The sequence below is a fragment of the Hirundo rustica genome, chromosome 2, assembly GCF_015227805.2.
Source record: "Hirundo rustica isolate bHirRus1 chromosome 2, bHirRus1.pri.v3, whole genome shotgun sequence".
NCBI classification, from domain to species: Eukaryota; Metazoa; Chordata; class Aves; order Passeriformes; family Hirundinidae; genus Hirundo; species Hirundo rustica.
In genome coordinates this window covers 19,568,001-19,577,337 of record NC_053451.1, presented here as the reverse complement: position 1 = coordinate 19,577,337, position 9,337 = coordinate 19,568,001, and the positions used below count along the sequence as shown (strand labels likewise).

Here is a 9,337-nt window from a genome sequence, read left to right as displayed (position 1 = left end):
GTTTGGGTAGTTTTCCAGCAGAAGCCAGGATATTTGCTTTGACCTGAAATATACTGAATTGAGAGATTTCAAGAGAGAGGCCCCTGACTTGTTTTCTCCTCGCTCCTCTGTCTTTTGGCATGCCAGAGTTTTTGTTTATTCAGGTTCTTATGTCACACATTCTCCTTATTTTCTTTTCTCTTCGTTGGAGTGTTCTAATATCCAAGAAGGATTTGATTTATAGAGAATCTTTTACACATGAAGATTATGGTGTATTTGTTTATTCCATGGTAAATGGATAGAGTTTCGTATGTATTTGTAAATGCATCTGGAAGAAGAGGAACTTCTGATAAAATAAATGCAAGTATGTTGAAAATAGTTTAAGTATTTTTACTTATAATTATTTGGAAAAAGAGACAAAATTAGTTCTTTCCAGTGTCAAAACTGAGCACAGGAAGAAAGAAAAAGAAAAAATAATCCAGAATTTCTTTTAAGTTTCTCTAAACTACATTAAATACAAGATTGCACAAAGTAATTTAAACAATTTGATCAAAGCACTTTTGTTTTCCAGCATAAGAAGGTATGCTTTTGCAGAAAAAGAAATTAATATTTCATGTAGTCATACAGGTGTAAAGCCTTCTGGGCAAAGAGCAGTAAGATTAGTGAGCAAGACTGACCTCAGTCAGGTCACATGGCCTGTGCAAGAGAAATGTTCTGTGAGCTCAGAATATGCCATCATTTCAAATCCCACTGAATCACTGTCATGACAAATATGAGCATTTGCAGCAACTGCACTGACTGAGCTCAGTGTTTACTCAATGATCTGCCTCAGGAGTGTGCCAACAGGAAGAAGTGTGAGGAGATAATAAATTTGGCCTGAAAAGGGACAATTTTTAAAGCCAGGAGGAAGATATTGAGTCTCATTAGTGTGGTGATTCCTGAAGTGCTGTATAAAGGGAATGGCAATAGGGGTGTAACTTGGTTCTGACTACCCCAGTTTGTCCATATCCTGAGTACATCAGCTTCCAAATGAATTGAGTCTTTTTCCCTTATATTGGTGTACAAGGGGAATGATTTAATTGTTGTGTCTACAACAGTTTATCATCTACAACACTGTATTTTTCTACCCTCCATCTATCCAGTAGTGGAGACGGTGATATACCCACCCACATCTATCAGTCCCTCTCTTCAGCACTGATATGTATTTCACCTTCTCAGCAGCAGTAATGCCTCCCTTGACTAATACCTCTCATCAGTGCCTTTCCATGTCTGCCTCATGAAATAAAAAAAAAAAATTAAAAATACAAAAAAAAATTTAAAAGAGAGAGAGAAAGAACAAAGAAACAACAGCAGCAATGTGAAATCAAAGGTGGTGCAATTTTGCTAGAGTATCACATACATCCTGACAAAATGATCAGAAATGCTCCAATCAGTCCTACAAATTTCACTTTTCTGCAGTGTTTTATGCAGATGAAACTCAAAGACTTTTACACATTTTTACAAAGAATCCAGTGCAATGCTGTGGTTTGATCTATGCATCGAAGAACATCAGTTTGAGTGTACAAGGATTAGTATTCCTCTCATTATTTGGAGAACACCTCTTTAAAATCAGTCTGAAAATTATATCCCCACTGTGGTTTTGATGATTAAAGCATTAATGGTGCTAGGTACCACTAGTTCAATAGAGCAGGATTTCTGCGTTCCTCTAATGTTTTTTATTTATTAGCTACGATGGAGGGAGAAAAAGAGTAAATGAAAGGTGATTTTGTTCTGAAATCACACAAGTAGACTCACAAAACCATGAGTTCAAGTCATGTAATTAGTATTCTGCAGACACAATAGGGAAATGAAGAGGGCCAAAATAATGCATACCATATATAGATTTTCACAACACCTTGTCAGGTATAAATCTTACCTTACATACAAAGAAGCTATGATACAGAGCTTATATGATTCTCTGAGGGAAGTTTTGTCATATGCAGATATTCTTTCCCTCTATTATATTGCTTTAACCATTAGACTATGCTAAGTTAAAGATGATCATAGTCTCCTGAGATTAAACTGGGCTTTTTTCAATTTTTTGTTTTAAAAAGATAAGTGGAGGGTATTAGTGATATGTTAATGGAGTTGTTGCCCAGGGCAGCTAGAACTGGAGCAGGAATCAAGAGAGAATTTCTGAGTAAAGATAGAGGTAAAATGAAAATGAAAATATTTAAAAAAAAAAAAAACAAAAAACACCAAAAAACCCTAGATAATCATATAGTTTTAAAAAATATCAGGAGAGTTGGGGAAAAGGGGAAGGTCTTCTAAAAGGTCGACTCTGGTGGCTCCATCATCCAATGCTGGATTATTTTCCTTAGCTTGACCCTGTGGGGGAAAGCCAGACACGTTGGGCCAGACTCGCAAATGCCTCTTGGGGTGTCACCATGGCTTTTTTTGACTCATGAGGATCTGCTTCTTTTCTCAGAGTTTTTCAAACTTGGGAAGATGACTGGGTTATAAAAATTTGACAAGTTGTGCTGAAGGTCCTGAGAAGAAAGTACAAGGTATACAAAAAAAAAAAAAACCAACCGGGACAATCTTGTTTAAAAAAAATGCCTTCACTACACATTTTCCCTCAGGCGCTAATTTTAGGGAGGAGAAGTGTGATATCCTATAGTATTGCAGCTGTAATTTCAGAGCAAATTATGTTTTTATAGGAATGAAATACAATGTCTTTGACATACTCATCTTTCTTTGCCAGTTTTTGGCATCAGTTTAGATTTGGACAGGAGCGAAGTGATTAAAAGCAGCAAGTGGTCTAATCATCCTTCACTCAACCTTCTCCAGGCAATTCACTACTAAGACTACATTTGAAGATCATTTCATTATTTTTCAACACTGCTGAGAAGACAGCAGAAGCATAAGTTTGTCTGGAAGAACTAGAAGAGAGTAAAGCACTGCCTGTAGCCTGAAAAAAAGTTATTTTAAAAGTATTTTTGAGTGTTTTCTCAATATATAGATTCAAAGGACTTTTAAAATTAATACCTCCAAAACAATGAAAATCAATATTATATGAATGATGGTACTCCTTTATTAGCTAATTATTGTTCCTGTAATTAACTGAGAGCAACTAATCACACAGATACATCTTTTGAATAATTGACTGACTGAGGTAATGACTAGTTTTGAAACATATTTGTCACTAATCTGTAATTCACATAGGTAGAAATGTGCAGTGAAGTTGATGGCTGCTTAGAATCTGAAGTAAGAGAATGATCCTCTGTTCATGTCCGTGTTAGACTGCTGTGATGAAGCAGCTTTTTAAGTGCTCCTTAAGGGAGTTTGCACATTTGCCATTTTGTCATTAGTACACTCAACTCTCTTCCCTCACAGGGGATTGACTAAGGCGTGGTCAGCATCCTAAATGGGGGAAGATACTCCTCTGTTTATCTGGCATTTTATTCATATGCTCTCTGAGTTCCTCTCTGGTAAAAGATGCCAAGTTAAGAGCCTGAGAATTTGTGTTTGTCCAAAGATGATGGGAAAAACAGAAGCTATCTGCTTTATTCTATAGTTGACTTTAACCTTGAATATTTTGACAGCAGGCTGGTAACTTTCCTAGAAAACAGTGTTCTAAGGCAACAAAAAATCCTTCACAAAATTTATCAAATACAGTAAATAATTTTAGCCAGAAAAACAGAGGGAAATGCAGCAAAATGGAATATTGTATTTCAATATTTCTTAACTATCAGGGTTTGCTATTTCATTTGATCAAATTGTTAGAAAAGGATGAGAAAAGAGAAAATAACTGGCATGAAAGACATAGAAGCATGTTCATGCCCAGGTGAAATTAGGGTGCTCACCAGCACTGACTGTTCATAAGCCTCAGCATAACTAACCCAGAAAGACAGCTCCTCCAGGAGGTGACTCAAATTTCAGGTGCCTCTGCAAAAGCACCTCTGTTTCCACTGATTGTTCAGTAGGCCTATGTAGACAGGCCAGCTAAATTAGACATGTCTCAGCTGTCTGAAATTCAATGGTGTGACCTCTAAAACCATGTCACTCTGCTTAAATTAATTATTGTAGGCTAATAGGAAAAAAAAAGTGTGGGGGCAGCTGGCTCACTGAAATTGAAGGAGAGGGAGAGGGAGAGGAGAACTTTCAGCATAGTCCTATTATCCTACAGTAATTTTAGAACTCAAAACATATTTTTTCCCAGCCACATCTATGTCGACACCACTGTTTTACCAAAACTGAAACAGATGATGGCTGAAACATTTTCATCACTGCTGGCCTACCATGGATATCTTTAGGCTATTAAACCTCATGGATCAAAGAATATTTTACTGTTCAAATCATGCAACATAGAACTTCACTACAGGGCCAACTACTGTCTGGTGGGGAAAGGATCTTGTAATAGATTTCAGATTTGGATTTGCAACTGCAAAGTTAGAGACCACTCTTCTGTGGGATCAGGGAAAGGAAAAAAATGGGATAAATATGGGGTTATTGTTAATCTAGAGAAAAAACAAGGAGTAACTTATGAGGTGGTTTCCTCATTTTCAGGATGTCACTCCAAATTCACAACAGAAACGCTACTTGAGAAATGTCTTCCAAAGCTGGATGAAGAAAAGAGGCAGTCACATCTAAGACACAGCTAATTCTCACCACTCCTCTGACTCAAATGGTATGACGGTGAGCGACTAAGATTTGACCTTGAAACAGTTCTCATTTTTACCTGGAATGCTCTGATTTGGGACTGCAGATGCAAGCCTGGGCAGATGTCAGGCTGGATGGTGTGAGTGCTGATTTGCTCTTCCCAGTCTGCAGTCACCGGGGTGGTTCCTGTGCGCGGTCTCAGGGTCGTGGTCAGCACTGTAGCACGGCAGGGCTGCAGGCACAGAGGTTCCTGAGGAAGGCAAAAGCCAATAGTCCAAAAGCTGACACAAAGCCCTGCTCACCAGTGGCTGGAGGGACCTGCAGCCAAGAGACAGACACCTCTAACTACTCACTCACCCTGACAGGATATATTGAGCCTAGATTTTGTGTGTTCTAGACTCTGTATGTGATTTCTCACTTCTCAAGGCAAGTGCACCACTCTTGCTCATTTTGCCTGCCTTTGTAACACTGAAATAATACAACCTCTCCCAAGCCTCTGCTTTGAGCAATCTGGCCAGGTGTCAAATCAGTTTTCAAAATAGAATACCTAACTTTAAAGGATCAGAGAAAAAGAATAAAACCCCATCTGTCTAACCAGACACCAATCACTGTGTTATCTGAGTGCCTCACAAATAAAGCGTGTCATACAGAACATTTGTTGCCATTTATCTCAGGAATGGTGTTTGCATATCAGCCTTTATCTCGGGATTTTGCAAATTACCTAAAGGCATTTGAGTCAAGGCACAGAGAACAAGGTGAGTAGTAATTGCAGTCATTCAGACCTCATGACACTTTTCACAACTGTCAAATAACAAAGTTAACTAATGAGATAGTCCACACCTGTGAAAAGGTCCATAAAGAAAAAGAGCCTTGTCTTCTCTTCCTACACTAACCATTCAGTTAATTGTCAGAAGGCTTTAGCTGACCATCACAGAACACAGAAAGAAAATTCTATGCATGTAAGAGCACGTAAAGCCAAAAGAAAAAAAAAAAAGAAAATAAAAAAAAAAGCCCAACCTGCCATGGAGACAATGATGCATAAACTCACAAGAGAGTTTAAGAGCATGGCTGTTGGTCTAACCCAAAGTAGGATTCAACAACCCCAGACCAACCTCAGTTATCAACCCTGCACCCAGACAGAACTAATTCCACTTTTTCCTCTCCATCTCTACATTGAAAATGGAAATAACAGCATTTGTTTTACTCCCTTTGACAATGTGAAGATTTTTTAAATTACTTTCAGAAACTTGATAGGAGATATTTCTGAGTTTTAATTGACCAGAAGCACTTTTTTTCAGATAACAGGACAAAAATAATGCAAAAGCAATAGGTGGCAGAAGAGGTTTCAAGTTTGGATTAAAGCTACATAATTTGGATTAAAAGGACATAGGATGTAGACCACTGGGACGAGCTCTCCTGCAGGAGGTATTGCAGAAACACTTCCACTTCCAGGGAACATGCTGTACTACTGCAGAAAATTTCAGTCCTTGCTCAAACACTGACCTTTTTTTGTCTCTCTCCGGCTCTGTTGCACCCCAAGGGGCCAGAAGTCTAAGTGTTTTTTCAAGCAATTATAAATGATTACATAATGATGCAGAGTGTCATAAAATGAAGGAGTGAAGACATTTGCAAAGAAGTGCTCTTATAATCCTTGTGATGGTGCACAATGGAACATTTTATCCACACTCAATCTTCATATTTCCTAAATTTACATTATACATCATAGCTGTATTACAGGCAGTACAATCTATTGAAGTATGCATTAATTAGCTTGGCTTTTCTTCTAAACAACGGTCATATAATTAAATATTAAGGAGTCAAAAGAGTCAGAGAAGTCCTTTCTATCGTGCTCCATGATCTTCATAGTGCAATATCTTCTGGGGAGGGTGCAAGGACTACTCTTAGAAGAAGTCGATAGGCATATTACATTCTCTAGAAGTTAACACTGAGGTAGCTCTTGCAGCTGTGAGCCAAAGTCTAAATTAAACAAGGCATGTATCTTCAGGGACTCTGAAGGTGTCCCGTCTAGTCAAAAGTGGCAAGCTTCTATGATATTGATGACACTTTATATGGCAATACTGTTGAGCTCTGCAAAGCAAGGACAAAGGATTGGCGGTATCATCATGCAAAGCAGATACATTACTTATCCTGTAGGCTCGGCTACTCACTGAAGTAGGAAGGATAAGAAAGGAGATTAATTTATATTGCCTGACCTACCTCACATTAATGGCACAGCCACATTTTCTTGTTTGTGGTAAATGCAAGGTAATCTTTTCCTGCTGATAAATTTATATTCCATCATAACCAATGGAATCTTGTTTGTAACGATTCCCCAAGTGCCTGATCCTTAGAGGCATCCTCTCATCCCTCATGGTAAACCACCAGGGGTTGAGACTCTTTCTGGGTATTCTTCTACACCCCAAAGATATGCACATTTCAATACCTTAGGAAAAAATTATCCCACTACTGACAGAAAACTTATATTTTGTCCAGAAAATAAAAGAAACAAAAAAAGGGCAAATCAACAACCGATTCACAATTTATGACTTGTTAAACATTTTGCTTCATACCCACAATCTGTTTACATGAATTGCTTTAGTGTAAAAGTCAGAAAGTTAATTGCTCTGTTGCAGGAACCTTAGATAAAAGCTGGTTCAGTAACTATAATTCACTGCAGCCAACAAGAAGTCTAGAAATAAATAACTTTACACCAAAGTAATTCTACTGCTCTCTGATGCTTTACAAGGAACAGAAGGGGTTTGAACCAAAAAGAGCTTGTTTTATGAAAGATAATGTTCCTGATTGTAATTTATTCCAATCAAAGCTCCCAAGTAGCATAATTTCTGAGCTCTGTTTCTCTGAGTGTCCATTTCGAGAACATTCTAAAGCTTGCATCAGGGTTTTCAGAAAAAATTGCCTGTGCTGGTCTGCTCCCCAGCCAGATTCAGCGCTGATATACTTTAAATCCCACTACCTCACTTTTGACATGACTATGTTTTCCTACATTCCACTGGAGTCCAGGAGCCTTTAAGATAATATCCAGAAGTGATACATCATGTCCTTCCTTTTGCTTCCCATAAAGTGAAATGTCATCTCTATAAACTTCTACTCCCTTTTAGGCCCTCTGGGCAGCATCTCACTCACTTTCTTTCAGATCAAGGGTCTGCAGAAGCAGTAACTCCCCAACAGCCCTCTGCCCTCTGTCAGCTGCTGTTGCCAAACTAGACAAGGACTTTGTGGAAGCTGTGTGATGCCTGAGGCAGCATGGAGTTAGAGCCCGAGCCCAAGCAAGCTCTCTGCCCTCCCTTTTTTCTTCTCTGCCCAACAACCTTTTGTGGGGACCTGTGGGATTGCTGATGGCACAGGGTGGTTTCCAGCTTCCACAGCAGCCCCCTCTTGAAGCACACACTTCTCACAAAGCCAAGGCCCAAGGGCCTCCCTGTACCTGCAAGAGCTGGGAGAGGGGCCTTGGATTACCACATTACAAAGATGTCACTCACATCCTCTTTGCCTTTGTAGCACGTTTGAATGGATCTAGACAATTGAGTTGTCACCTTGAGCTGGTGCACTTCTGTCCCTTTATAAGTCCCAGTCACCTCTGCCCTGGCATCAATGTGATGTGCAGTAACTGTGTTGCACATCTTAAAAATAACAGTCTAGGCTTGTTCATGAATGCCTGTTATGGGTATTGAACTCAGAAAATAGGTGACTCTCACTTGTGTTTGGCCTTTCTCCCTGGCTTCTTTGCTTTGACAGACACATTTCCAATATCCTATTATCTTGCATGTTTGTACTACAGTAAGTAGGCATAGCGGATTTACCTTTTCCCTAGCATACACTGCTTTCTATACTACCATCCTGCCCCTTCTTATTGGAACAAAGACGTTTGTTTAAAAAGCGAAGAACAAGATTACCACTGAAAAATATTGTGAATCTTTCTTCCCTTTACTGAACAGCCTCCACCTATAAACCTTTCCTCAGCTATATACCTCCCATTTGAAGAAACCATCCTAGCCTGGTCATTTTCCTTTCTCTTCCCCAACATCAGCTCTCTGGGAGCACAGAGCAGCATGATTTCCCAGCAACTCCATCTTTACAGCAACATCCCACACCGGCCCTGTCGCTGGTTCGATGGCCTTGGGCCAAGTGGGATCCACAAACAGCTAGCAGCATTGTAACAAATAACTGCTCATTAAATGCTTTCATCTTTGTAATGCACTTTGACAAGCAAAACCCCCCAAAAAGGTCCATACCAAGTCACCAGCAAGGTCTGACAAATTCTATGTGCCCTACACAAAATTGTAAACTGACAATGAGGTCACAGGTTTAAGGAGCCGCACATCAGTGAGGCTCTCATGATGCATATGATGCCTCCTTCTCATGAAAAAGAGATCTTTTTCTTGGACTTCTCCAAAGATTCAAAATTATCAAGCAGCAAGTGAAGAGGCTTAAGAGATAGAGAGGGTTATAATTATAGAATTAGTACCATCGCAGATGTCTCCCAGAGCAATTGTACTTAGGAAAAAGTTACTCAGTGAACATATGAATCCTTGCTAACTCTAGAATATAATTCACTAGGTGCCAACTGATTGTCAGTGACTACTGTCTGTTCTCAATTTTTATTTATTTCTTCTAGCTCGGATAAATAAATCTTGTTTCGACCCTAATGCATGACTCAGTGTTCAGTACAAAAAGCAGGTTAGTAGCAGCAGTTGCC

General features: G+C 39.2%; 1 long non-coding RNA gene across 1 annotated transcript; it reads right to left on the bottom strand.

Moving 5' to 3' along the window:
* Window positions 1-350: 350 nt before the first annotated feature.
* LOC120749346 (uncharacterized) lies at window positions 351-5,261 on the bottom strand. Its single transcript, XR_005699630.2, has 3 exons — window positions 4,978-5,261; window positions 4,700-4,870; window positions 351-2,346 (listed from the first exon to the last, which is right to left on the bottom strand). It is a non-coding gene; the product is annotated as an uncharacterized LOC120749346 (long non-coding RNA).
* Between the last annotated feature and the right edge of the window lie 4,076 nt (window positions 5,262-9,337).